Here is a 13,728-nt window from a genome sequence, read left to right as displayed (position 1 = left end):
CCTTCACCCTCTTTTATGAATAGCTTGCAGGGGTGGGAGGAACATTAGATAGGCAGTACGGGAAGCGGGAAGAAAAATTGTCCCACCCAAAGCATCATTTTCTCAATGAAGAGATGAAAAGAGCTGCAGCCTGCTATTCAGAGCGACCCTTGTACCGTCCCCTCCCCATTCCTTAGCACTGCCATTCTAGCTATTATTACTGTCTAACCTCGTTGACCTTTGATGTGTCCTCAGCCATGAGGGACTCAACCAAAGGAGAGGGGGGGAGGTTGCCCGTAGCACCATTTCATTTCGGTTTTAATTCAGAGCTTATTTATTTGTTTCTTGTTTATTATTTCAAGGGAGATTGTGATGGCTGTACAGGTATGTGTGTAACCAAGATAAAACTTGTTTCTCTCTCTGTGTGTGTGCTTGAAATGGGTTTATTTCAAATTCCTTTAAAACAGCATTTTAGAAAAGACATCATTATCAGAGATATAGCTGACTCCTAAAGTAATGTTTGGTGTGTCCAGGATGCCTTCTTTACTACCCAAGATCTCCAGTTGAGGAGATCACATGTGGCAAAACAGGTAAAGATGTCCACCTGAAATATGAGGAAACTGGGAGACCAATAAAAAAGTAACCGACTATAGGGACTCATAAAATAGATTACAGAGTATATTCTACTAGAAACAGTTATTACTACAAAAGTCTTGCAGTTATTAAGATAAACCTTTTCTTCATCCCCAAGTTGGTCCTTAATTTTACATTTGCGATAAAAACTGTTTCATCGGTCCCTGGTTATTTCAATATTATTATTATTATATTAATTTTTATTTATTTAATGGATAGGTTTAAATTATAATTACAATAATTATTACAATATTTTTCTAATGTAATATGCATTGCATATAATAGTATTACCTTTATTTTGACTTTTTAAAATGCTGTTTTGAAGATTTGTCATCAAAAAGGCAACTTTTATATGTGTATTACATATGGGCCAAACTTTGATCACCCTGTTGGGGCAGCCATCTTGATTTTTTTGGTTTTTTGTTTTAGCACTCACTGTATACGCTCCTGGACAGTCACTCTCTGAATACTCTCTGAAAAGAAACGATATTGACTCATGATCTGATTCATGATTTTACATGATCTGTTCTTCCTTAAAATGGATACAAACTCTAAAAAAACACTTCAGATTTAAGATAACACAGTGTAAACTGATCATAAGTGTTTATTTATTTATTTATTTGATTTGATTTGATTTGTCAATCACTTACAAGATAATAGGTATAAGTATAAACATGAGTAAGAATACAGGAAATAGGTACGAATAAATGGGGACAATAGGAAAGGGACGGTAGGTACGATGGTGCACTTATGCACGCCCCATGTCACTGTTTCCAAGTAGCAGCTCATAAAATAGAACAAGATGGGCAATATCATTCCCCTCATCATATTAGTAAATTATGAAAAATATGAACTGCAAGCATTATAAGCTCACCACAATTTAAATTATAATGACAGAACTAAAACCCTTCATAAGCATATTGAAGAACCTGAAATAAAATCAATTTCATGAAATGGTAGACTGGGAAGGCTTCTGTTTACATTGTTGGAATGCACTGGTCCATATTTAACTGATTCAAAATGGATATATCTTATATGAATATCAACGAAGGAGAATATTTGTAGCTCAGGGTTGAAATGTGGGGTCCTTGGTGTTCACTGATGATTTTATCTAGTTTGGATAATGAAATGTCTGCAAAAAAACAACAACAACCAAGTTCACAGAGCATCAAGGATCCCTCATATGGATGAATCTTTGATATTCCCCTTTAGAGGGGAATAGATATGTACAGGATTATTTTCATGGAGAAAAAAAACTATCTATATAGTTTTATAGGTCACTAAGAAGGTATATAATCAATCAAGGTGGTTATTTATTATTTTAGATCATAGAAAAGGCCAATGAGAGTGTTAAACTACAGTTTTGCATGTTGCTCAAAATAGGGAGAAGACTTAAGTCAGAAACTGCGATGCTGTATTTTGAAGATGGCTACAGGAATCACAGAAAAGGAAAGGGTTTGTGTAAGGTTTTCATCTAACTTACTTATTATCTTCCCCACTCATCTTTAAAAATATTGTAGAGCAGAGTTTAAAATTTTTGTATTTTTAAAATACCAACAAAATTAAGAAGTATCAGATGAAATTTTGCATTTTTAAAATGCCAACAAAATTAAGAAGTCTCAGTTATTTGTTATGAAGAAAGAACCAAATATTGAGTTTATCCCTTTATTAAATTTAACCCCAAGATTCATCACAGAGTTTCACCAAAGTTGGATACATTACTTGTCCTTACATATCTCTACACATAACACATTGCCTTTTCACTTTGGAAACTGAACTACAGGTTGTTCTAGCTTTAGTATCATAATAGAAGAGAGATTTGAACCAAGATACAATTTATAAACTAAATAGCTGTTCAACAGGCTTGCATTTCTGTTTTTCCTCCAAGATGCAATTCTTCACACATTAATTTTTTTAACAGTTCGTAGGATGGGGACTAATTTAGCATACCATCACAAGTTTGCTTTCAATACAAAAATGGAGATTTGTTTGGAAGTAATGGCAAGATTAATTGGTAGCCAGCAATCTTTGCAGTTAGAAAAAGCAGGTTAATGAAGGCAATCAGCTCCTTTGCTTCAGGGAGTAAACTGATTCTCCCACTGAGAGACCTCATCATTGGGCACTTTATTGATAAGTGGACATGTTTCTCTTCTAAAGTATCAGGTATTGGTTAATGCTGGAGGGCAGGACTTCAGCTCCGATTACCCAGTTTTCTGATTCAGTGAGCAGCTCCTGCTATGCAGAGCCAGGGGGGGAAAACACAAAGATTTGAAAGAAGAGCTCACCATGTACATGCCACCATATGGGGAAACCAAACAAACATGACGTTTGAACATAAATGTTTTTTTAGTATATTATTGTTTTTCTGTGTAATTAATTTTACCGCTAAAAAAGACAACGCCAAAAAAACAATATTCACCGAAGACAAAACTCACCCAGGCAGTTAATTACTCCTCCCCTCCCCCAGTTGTTTCCCCCTTCAGAGAAGTGGATTTTGCTATCATGGGCTTTTGGCCAAAGCTGTCAGTAAACACCATTATCTTTGGGATAAAATCATTTCAGATTAACAGCTCCTGTGGTGGTGACAAAACTGTAAAACAAATCCCGTCTTGTGTATTATTGCTTAAACTGTTCAGCTATTCCCTTCCTTACCTGAAGTCTGCTGCTTATGGTAGAAATTCAATCTCTTTTCTAATTATTTGCAGAAGTAGCCACAATAGAAAAAAACTAGGTAGCTTTCCAGATGTTAACAAAGAGACCATCATTATCATAGGACTAAAGAAGTCTATTTATTTAGATTTGTAACACTCCCATCCCAAAACTTCAGAGTGAGTTAAGAAATCCAGAATAAAATGAAATGAGATGTCTTCTTAGCCCATTGGTAAAATGCTAGCGAATGTTTGTTGTCTTTGAAAAGACAGCTATGCACTTCCCTTCACTTCAACAATATGGTTGTTTATGTACCATCAAGTTGCTATCAATTCTGAGCAACCAGGTAGATAGGTTTTTTCTCCTCACAATGGTCTTTTCCTAACACGAATATTAGGAATATATAATGGATGGAAACTGATCAAGAAGAGAAGCAACCTAGAACTAAGGAGATATTTCCTAACAGTGAGAACAATTAGCCAATGGGATAGCTTGCCTTCAGACATTGTGAATGCTCCAACACTGGAAGCTTTTAAAGAGAGACTGGAATGGTATAGGGTCTCCTGCTTAAGCAGAGGGTTGGACTAGAAGACCTCCAAGGTCCCTTCCAATTCTGTTATTCTGATCCTTCAACTCTTCCAATGGTGCTTCCATTGCTATTGCAATTATGTATATCCACCTTACTGCTGGTCAATTTCTTCCTCTCTTTGCTTCCACCTTTCCCAGCATTAGATCCCTTTCCAGAGAATTGAGTCTTTGAGTGATACATTTGAAGAAGGATCATTTCAGTTTGGCCATTTGCGCCTTGAGTGAAAACTCTGGTTTGATTTGTCCAATGATCTAATTATTTGCTTTCTTGACTGTCTGCTGTATTCTTAGGAGTCTTCTTCAACTACTCTATATGTCAGTGATTTTCAAAATAGCTCTTAAGACATTATTAATTCACTGTCATGGAATTAAATGCCAGGGTTTGGTTAATGTTATCTTTACAAGGTAGTGAAAGCATGAAGAGTATTGCTTCTCAAATTCTTTTCACTCTTTTAAGCCCCCCCCCACTCTGAGTTACATGTCCAGGATGGCAAGAGATGGCCTAGAATGGAACAGTCAGCAACATATAGAGCTGCTGCCCAACTGCTTCTCCCATTAAGAAATATTGTGGGAATTTTCTTCTAATTTTTTCCCCTAAAGCTGCCACCTGGATTTGAGCTATTTTCAGAGAGAGCTTTTCTTTTGTTAGTTTCTATCACCTCACCAAAGTTTGTGCCATTCTTTTCCGGAAATATCCTGCCAACAGGGTTCTAAAGTCTTTTGCTAATTTTTTTCCCCAACATCTGTTGAGTTGTAAGAGTAGTTTCAGAATAATTAATGTAATAATAAATTAAATATATTTAGCATACAGATGTCATCAGGTTTGTTATAATGCTTTGATGCACATCTTAGATGTTTAAATAATATATTTTAAAACCTACTGTGGATGTTGTAATGCTTTAACTTTCTAGGTTTTATATTTTTGCTATGAATTGTGAATCAATTCATTGAATTTGGTGTTATACAAGTTAAGTAAATATAAACATATCTAAATGCAAAAGTATGCCATAGAGAAAACCATATTTTATTCTATGTAATGAAGTAATGGTGGAGGGTGTTTTTAACTTTCCCTTCTTGTTGCATTTGTGTTTGCGTGCATATGTGTGCTCAGAAGCACAGAGGTAGTTGCACATTCTCTACTCTAGGCCATATGATCAGAAGGGAGTTGTATTTAAAATAACGCAGCTGGCAGTATTCTGAATCATGCCCAACTGTTTCTCCATATGGACATTCTGGATGGAGTGAAAAATCTTTCAGATTCAGCTTGATATCAGGGGAGGAGGGACACCGAAAAGATTTTTTGACACCAATTTTTTTCTTTTTTTCCCCTTGTACCAATTTGGCCCCATTATGTTCAAGCATTGAAGTATTATTTCCAGATACAGTTCTTCTAAGCCACTTTCCTGTATGCTGTTGATTTGAAAAGAATAAAAAAAATATGCTATTTGATTGTAATCTCTGCTTTTAACAGTATTATATTTTTTATGATTTTTTATCCCCCTTGTGCCCTGAACAACAACAACTTTGCAGCCTGCAGCTCACATTTATCTGGTTGGCTGAAAGCATTATGCAAAATTCACATATTCCTTTGTAGTAGTGGTTGTTGTCATTGTGGTTACACAGGTTTACAGTTTGTATACTTTCTCTAGCAAGTAAATCCTGACAATAGGAACATAATGGAAGTATGTCCATGGGATATGTGCAAAGCTTTTTTTCATTTCTTGTGTATTTTATTTAACACAATTCAAGAGCAACTGACAATCTAAAATTTGAAATAGGAAAAGCAAAAGGACATCAGGAAAAATGGAACAGACTAGAGATGAGAAAAATGTACAATTGGGTTACATATAATTAGAATAAAAGTTGGGTTTCCAACATAACACTTGGGTATGCCAGTGCAAATATCTCCCTTACTGCCTATAATTTTCCTGCTCCATTTAAAAAAACAAACTTAAATAGGAAGCTAATATGCTATAGAAAAATAATCAGCCTCCAATGTTACCGTTCCATCCACTAATTCCTTTGAGACCCAAAAACTTTTTTTGAAAATAAAATAATGGATGGCGTCATTCCCATTTGGGAATATGTCTACCTGCCCAGGAAAAGGGGAAAAGATGAGAGAAGGAGAAGGAACTGTCACATGATCTAAATCAATGGTCGCCAACCAGTGGGCTGTGAGAAAATTTTGGTGGGCCGCAGAGAAATGTCCCCCCAAAGCCCGCCCACCCACTGGCTCCCACCCTTTGGCTGAGCGTAAACCTGCAAAAAGCAGCGCAGCCCTCGTCAGGCAGGACGAGGTAATGGTGCCGTTGCAGCAAGAGGGGGCTGGCGGCACAAGCGGGCTGAAGCAGCAATGGAAATGGCCGGAATGTGCAGGAGCACCGCACTATTTGCATTCGCATGGTACTCCCACAACTTCCAGTTTGCCTCTCCTAGCCTGGGCTCTTCCTTGATGGCCGCAGACTGTAGGGACGGCCCGGGGCAGGAAAAGTACTGGCTGATGATGGTGGGAGTGAGCAGAGGGGGCAAGTCTGCACTCACCATCCAGTTCAGAGGTCCGGAATGGGGCTGCGGGGGAGGCATCAGTTTCCTTGTCCTTCTTGGTGCTCTGCTCTGCTGCCCCCCCTGCCCCACAGCCCCAGCCATCGCTGCCTGGGAAAAGCACAGGAAAAGCAAGCAGAAACATAGCTCTCGCTGGGGCGAAAGAGCTGAGGTCGAGGAAGGCACAGGCAAGAGAAGACAGAAGGTGCTGCCTTTGAAAAGTGCCACTTCCTGTTGCCTGTGCCTTCGGATCTCCGCTCTTTCGCCCCAGCGAGAGATGTTTCTGCTTACTTTCTTTTCCTGGGGGGGGGCAGCAGAGACCTCAGGGCTGCTCTCCCCTCCCCCCCCCTCAGAAAGCCAGGCCTGGAGGAACGTGAAGAATTGCCAAGTGAGCGCCGGAGAAAGGCGTGTTGGAAAAGCCAACACACGTTCCCAGCGCACTCTCCTCTGTCCCGAAGTAAGATTGAGTGGGGGGGGGGGGAAAGGTAGGAGGGAAGGAGAAGCCTAGCTGGATTTCCTTTGGCATGGTGGGTGGGGGAGAGCCCAGACCAAAAGAGCACTGAGGAAGACAGGCTCCTAATAGCCAGACGGTTTGTGCAGGCGAGAGCTCCAGCTTTTCTGGGCTCAACCCCCCCACTCCCTTCGGCCTCCACACAGGGAGGGACGCTTCACTGCTTGGAAGCAGTGGGAGAAATCTGGAGCTTAGCCTCGGGGAGTCCTCTTCTTATGTGGAGGCTGGAGGGGGGGGTCTTGCCTGGTTATTAGAAGCCCGTCTCCCTCGGCACTTCCAGTCCGGCCCTCCTTCCCTCCCCCACAACTCCAGGCAGCCACACCTGGCAAAGGAGGGAGAAGTTTCCTCTGACTGGGGGAGATTTGAGATGACAGGAGACCAGATTGGGTGGGGGGCTCTGCTTTTCTTCTGTTTGAGGGGAAGCCGGTTCCTCCCTGTCCAGATCTTCCCAGCCTCCAGGCACCATGTGGCTTCTTAAATCCTCCCTCTTTCCCCCCCACAAAGGATGAGAGAGGCCCCTCCTTTCCATTCATTCTGCCCCACAGTGATGATTAAGCATTTACAGTTTTGTTATAATTAAATAAGCATGTGTGTGTATGTGTGTGTGTAATATAAAAATTATTTTTTTAATATTAAATTTATATTTAATATAAAAATAACATTTTTATATTAAATATATTATCTTTTTTTAAAAAAATTCGTATTGGTGGTCCTTGGGATTTAAACATATGAGTTTGGTGGTCCCTGAGGTTGAAAAGGTTGGCGACCCCTGATCTGAAAAAGGTAAATCAACAGTAAGTCTGTGTCAGCCTTCAAGATCTTCTACTACTGCTTTGCATCTTTTGGCTGCCATAAGTAACGGGGGGAGGAGGGGGGATATGTCTGGGAAGAGAGCTGGAGGTGTTACATTCTTGTGTTGTGTAAATGAGGAGTGGGGGGGGGAGTATAAATTCCTGCTCTTAGGTTTCTATTTCTCGCTTGGCTTTCTTTTCTCTGCGCAGCTGCAAACCTTTATCAAAATATGCCAAGGTCAACGGACAGAGGCCTAATCACCACCTGAAGATGTCCACATGATCATATTCAGAACTTTTAATTGGAAGAATCTTTTGAACTATGGGGGGTGGGAACAATTCCATCACTTTGTATATCTGATTTGCGTGCCTTATTTCTCAGATTCAGAATTCTACTGATGTTACCACTTCATTTTCAGTAAAAGACATCTTTGCTCTAATCTAAAGAGTCTAAGTTTTCTTTCTTGAATTTTGAATGGAGCATCACCTGACAGTCTGCTATGTCAACTCATAAAGCATTCCTGGCTTGCTCTCGAGTTGCCCATAAGGGGTGGGGGAGATCTAATGGGAGCAGTTCGGCTGCTATGATTAGAACCACATTCCATGTATACCTTTCTCAAGATTGTGGCTCAAGTTACCAGAGCCAGCTGTAGAGGGTGTTTTCTACAGCCCGAAAAAGTGCTCCATTGGAGAGTTGATTTATGACACACCCTGGGAGGAGGGGGAAATAGGGTCACAGGTGGGCAGTAAATTACGTAGGGCAGAGCCAACTGCACTTGGGAAAAGGGCCAACCTGTTGCTCCTCATAAATAATTGGATTTCTTTTGAAACTTGGCTCAAGGCTCCTGAATTAATTAGAGCTTCCATCGGAACCCTGACATGCTTTTTGTAACTGGTTGTGTCTCCCTAGGTCAGGGGTGTCAAACCGAAGGCCCGGGGGGAAGCAGATCCAGCCCACAGGGTGCTTAGATCTGGCACGCGGGGTGACCCTAGAAACAGCAACGGACCAGCCCGCAGTGCCTCCGCCAGCAAAAATGGAGCTCAGGAGAGCCGCCTGCATCCCTCCCAGCCTCCTTCTTCAGCTGCAACAGCCTCCTGCCGCCCTCTGCCAGTGGAAGTGGAGCTTTGGAGCCCATTTTCACTGGCACAGCACTTGGGCCACCACAGATGCCCCAACACGAGTGAAGTCAAACTGGCCATGCCTATCTTGGCCACGCCCACCCCAGCCCCTGAGATCAAACTCAACCCTGATGTGGCCCTCGATTAAATTGAGTTTAACACACACACACCCGCCCTAGGCTTTCTCTCTTTTTTTCAGAGAATACTTATAACATCATCAGAATTTGAAATGAATCCCTACTGAAGAGAAGTATTGGAGAGACGTGACAACCATTTTCCAGTACTTGAGGGGCTGTCACAGAGAAGAGGGGGTTGGCTTATTCTTCAAATGTTGAGAAGGGGGTCAGACTAAAAGACCTCTGAAGTCTTTTCCAGCCTGTGGTTCTATGAAAAAAGGGTTATTCCTACAATAAAGGTTGGAAAGATAGCAGGGGCCCAGTCAAGATCTTCATACAAAAGCTGGATGTAGAGCAGCTTTTTCAACCTGCTGCCTCCAGGCATTCTCCCCATCCCTATATCCCTTTTGGCTTTGACTCAGAAAGTCAAAAAGAGTAGAGGTTTGGCCAGGCAGAATAGTGGGATGAAAGGCTTACCGATTAAATATATGCTAAAGTTGTGGACTACTTGAATACATGGACTAAAAGCTTTTATTGGATCTTGAGCCATGTGGTGAGAAGTAGACTATTCTGGCAGAAGACCTAGACTGAGGGATGATGGTGATGATGACTTAAATGTCCACATCAATACCGTACCAAAATCTTATAAAACATCCATAGTAAATTAAAAAAACAACAACAATGCATCAATTTAAAAAAACGATTTGCAACAATAAGTAAGTAAATAAACATCCAATCCTGATGGTAAACAGCCATTCCTCAAAGATCTTCCTGAAAATGTCGGCCTCCATTATCCTGAGAGATGAGGGAATAACAACTGATATCAACTAAAAGGGAGAATATTGCAATAGTCCGTTGCCTTGTCTATTGTGTCATTCTTGCCTTTTCCTCAGACCCATTCAGGTGGTGGCTCTCCATCAACAGAAAGCCATCTGGTGTCTTTTGTCCAAGTTTTGGACAAAAGCCCCTTGACATGTCCCATGCTGGCAGGGACTGAGGGGAACTAAAATCCAGAATGACTGAAGAACACCAGTTGGCCAAGTCTGCTCGTTTAACTTTACCCTATAGAGACATTCAAGACTTGCAGAGGGAAGGCAGGCTTATATTTTTATATCCAAAGTGATCCGTTAAAAAGTAGTAATATCATAATTTAAGGATGGGAAACCTCTGGTCTTCCAAATACTTGTTGAACTATATTTCCTCATAATTAACCTTTCTAATTGACTTTATACAGGTAGTGCTGGACTTACAACTGCTCCTTTAGTGACTATTCAAAGTTACAACAGCAATGAAAAAGGTGACTTATGACCAAATGTCTATGGTCAGTCACCCAGGTCATGATTGTCCCAAATGTGCTTTTTTTCAAGAGGCAAATGGGCTTTCTGGTTTTTCTTGGAAGATGTTTCACTTCTCATCCATGAAGCTTCTTCAGCTCTGACTGGATGGTGGGGAATGGAAGGATTTATATTTCTTTCAGACAGCTGGTTATTTGCATTCTTTTAGCGAGTGCTTAAGGCCACCTGGATGTTTATCCGTGTCCTCAGGGTCACCTGAGTGGTGCAAATGGATGTGGAACAGGGGTGGGATTCAACCGCTGCTACTACCAGTTCGGTGAGAGTGTGTTTTGCGCGCGCGCACATCATTTCCAAAAAACCCTCAGCTGTGCTGCGCGGACAGCTGACAAGTGCTGCGCGCAGGTGCGCAGCGTTTGAAAAGCCTTTTCTTTCCTGCTTTTTCAAGCTCAGCTGCGCCGCACAAAGCAGCTGAGGTTGAAAAAGCAGGAAATAAAGAAAAGCCAAGAGCCCGGGCGGGCGGGTAGGACAAACAGACAAACAAAAGGTTGTTGCAGCGAGCTGGTTCGGTGTCTGCTGCTCTTCAGAGCTACCGGTTCTATAGAATCAGGCCGAACCAGTAGCATCCCACCCCTGGTGTGGAACCTTCTTGGAACTGTTGAAAGGACTGTGTTGTAGACTGGAGATAGATGATCTAGATCAGGGCTGTCAAACTCCCAGCCCACAGGCCCGATGCGTCACATGCTGCCCACGCCCACGCCCAGTTTAGCGAAGGGAGGGAAAGTCCAGATACGTCACGTGACGCCGCCATGTTGATGTCAGTTTGACACTCCTGATCTAAATGAAGCTTGTTTTTCACAGTTATGACTTTTGCAGCATCCCCATGATTATGTGACCAAATTTCAGATGCTTGGCAACCGGTTCATACTTATGATTGCTGCTGTGTCCCAAGGCCATGTGATTCCCCTTTTGTGACCTTCTGACAAGCAAAGTCAATCGGAAGGCCAGATTCATTTAACAACCAGGTGACTAACTTATTAACTGCGCCAATTCACGTAACAATTGTGGCAAGAAAGATTATAAAATAGGGCAAAACTCACTTAACATATGTCTCACTTAACAACAGGAATTTTTGGGTGCCATTGTGGTCGTAACTCGAGGGCTACCTGTACAATGGAGCTTTGGGATTTGAACTGCAGCAATCATCTGAAGAGAGACAACTGCTAAAAACACACCTGAAATAGCTGATCTGGCCACACACATGTGAGACACGTGAGCAAAACAAAAAGGCTCCAATGAGCATCACATGGATTGTTCAGCAAAGCAGTTTATCTCCATGTGTTGCTATGGACCAAAAATGCTATCAATTATATTAGATATGGTATTTCAATGTGGCAATTGCAGTGGCTTCCTTCTCATTTCTTATTCATATAGTTTTCTTAGATATATGACTCTCCCAATGCTTATAAATATTAATATAGAAACCCCAATAAGAACAAAAAAATAAAGAATAATGATAACCACAAAACCCCATCCTATTGATTCTGGAATATCCGCAGTTTAAGGATTAGTAGGTGAACTTTAGAGTTAAAATATTGCTTTGAATGATAATATCAAAACGCAAGGAGGGATAGAATGTAAGGTATCCAGGCTGAATTCTCAATTTGTGGGTTTTTAAACAAATGTAGCCCCATTACAATTCATAGACAAAGTTGCATGGTCGCAATTAGCTGAGAAACTGAAAAAACAGATTAAATCCCACTTTACAAACTTTATTTGGCTCAGAAGAAAAAAGAAAAAGGCCAATCAGATACATAGAGTACATACATTATACAAATCATATTTGACATCACAGAAAATTTAACTATAGACTATGGCATGTAAACTATCAAAAGCTGCTAGTCTCTTTCCTTTGTTGATTCACCATTCAGATTCACCCTGGTCTTCTACTCTAGTTTTTAAATTGGCACTCCTATCAAGTAGATGGAATGTCAAGATGTGCAGATATGTATCATATTGTCACACTTTATATGGCACAATAAATATTCCTGGTGCTCTTGAGCCAAAATGTTATCTGTCAATTAATGCAAACAAGACAAAACAGAAACTGTAGTGGACAGCCATTGGCTTGACATACCTAACAGCCCAAGGAAATTGTTAGCATTAACCAAACCAAACACACTGGAAGCAGCCCGAATGAGAGTCTGCAAGAAGTCAACATAGGCTTTGCTAGGAAAATCACAAAGATTCGTTTTAATTTCCTCACTCAAAGGATCTTGAAACTGGTCTTGGATGCACTTTGCAATACTCTCATTCCTACAGATCTGTTAAAACCGTGCACCAAAAGTCTTTTGAACCAGCTTGCAATAAGTGTCAACAGACTACTCCGGAGATGATACAGGAAATAAATCTTCTCATCACCTGTGAATGTAGGCACCAGAGCTAAATGCCTTGGTATGTATGCATCTGTCATATTTTAACACAGGATAATTTTTGTCTTGCATGGGATCTGAAATGAATTGCCCCTGCTACAATCATTATAATTGCTTCCATTTAAATGCTTTTCATTGTTCAGGACTCCTGGCTGGAGAAAGGACTCTGAATATGAGAATATTGTTGGATTCTACTAACTGCACCTGGTATTCAGGTCCACTCTTTGGAGAAAAGTATCAACTTCCTCTAAAGCTGATATTAAGCTGCTTAGAGAATCATTATGGCTGACAATTAGCATACAAATGTATCACCTGTCTATTAGGACCTCTGGCATATTTCTCAATTTTGTTTTTATGAGGGGGTTGATTTTGCTCCTCATTTGTTGCTGTCTTGGAGAGGGAAAGAGATTGAGTTTGGCATTAGTCCATCTAAAGCAATTTTAAAAAACTTGGCAACTTTAAGAAGTGTGGACTTCACTTCCCAGAATTTTGAGCGAATGAGTATCAGAACATTCCAAGATTCCTTTGAAATTAGTTGCATAATCTCCTATTGAATAATTATGTTATTGTCACTTTAAACGTACACTAATCAGCATACGTTAAAATGAGCTTTTGTTGTTTCGCTTTTATTACTTTGTTGGATCTTGGAGAATGGATCTTCCTTCTTCCAGACTTGTCTTTATTCTGGGAACAAAGAGGGAAGAAACAATGAAAGCTACTATTTGGTGTTCTTTCTTCCCTTTGCTTCTATCTTTAAGAAGAATCTCAACTACTTGTTCCTCGGTGTGACATTTTTTTAAGGCCCTGGAGCATAGAATCCACCAAACTGTCAGTCACAATATTACTTGATAATCTCTCTCTCTCATTATCAAGCCAGGAAAGCCCTAAGTGATGTATGAGAAGATTGATTCTACTATTTTGATCACCCACTGTGTTCTAGTGCTATGATTGGTCAATGGATTTCCCCCAAATATCTGACATTTCGCTGTGGGAAAAGTAGTTACCCAAGTAGTTTTCCTCAATTGTTCCTATGCTTTTTGCATCGATCCTTCTGAAAGAGCAGCACTTTCCCTCTTC

At 40.7% G+C, this 13,728-nt stretch overlaps 1 protein-coding gene across 1 annotated transcript in view; it reads right to left on the bottom strand.

The window, feature by feature from the left end:
- Positions 1–11,966: 11,966 nt before the first annotated feature.
- Positions 11,967–13,728, bottom strand: part of TMEM260 (transmembrane protein 260) — a 58,638-nt gene continuing 56,876 nt past the window's right edge. Inside the window, exon 17 of the mRNA XM_087952363.1 lies at positions 11,967–13,335. The gene's annotated coding sequence lies outside the window, so the exon portion shown is untranslated. The remainder of the gene's footprint in view (positions 13,336–13,728) is intronic.

Source organism: Notechis scutatus, chromosome 1 (genome assembly GCF_049901735.1).
Source record: "Notechis scutatus isolate UNSWTSFEM ecotype Mainland chromosome 1, rNotScu1.2, whole genome shotgun sequence".
Classification (NCBI taxonomy): domain Eukaryota; kingdom Metazoa; phylum Chordata; class Lepidosauria; order Squamata; family Elapidae; genus Notechis; species Notechis scutatus.
Note: the sequence above shows the minus strand (reverse complement) of the source record. Positions and strands in the feature narration are given on the sequence as shown.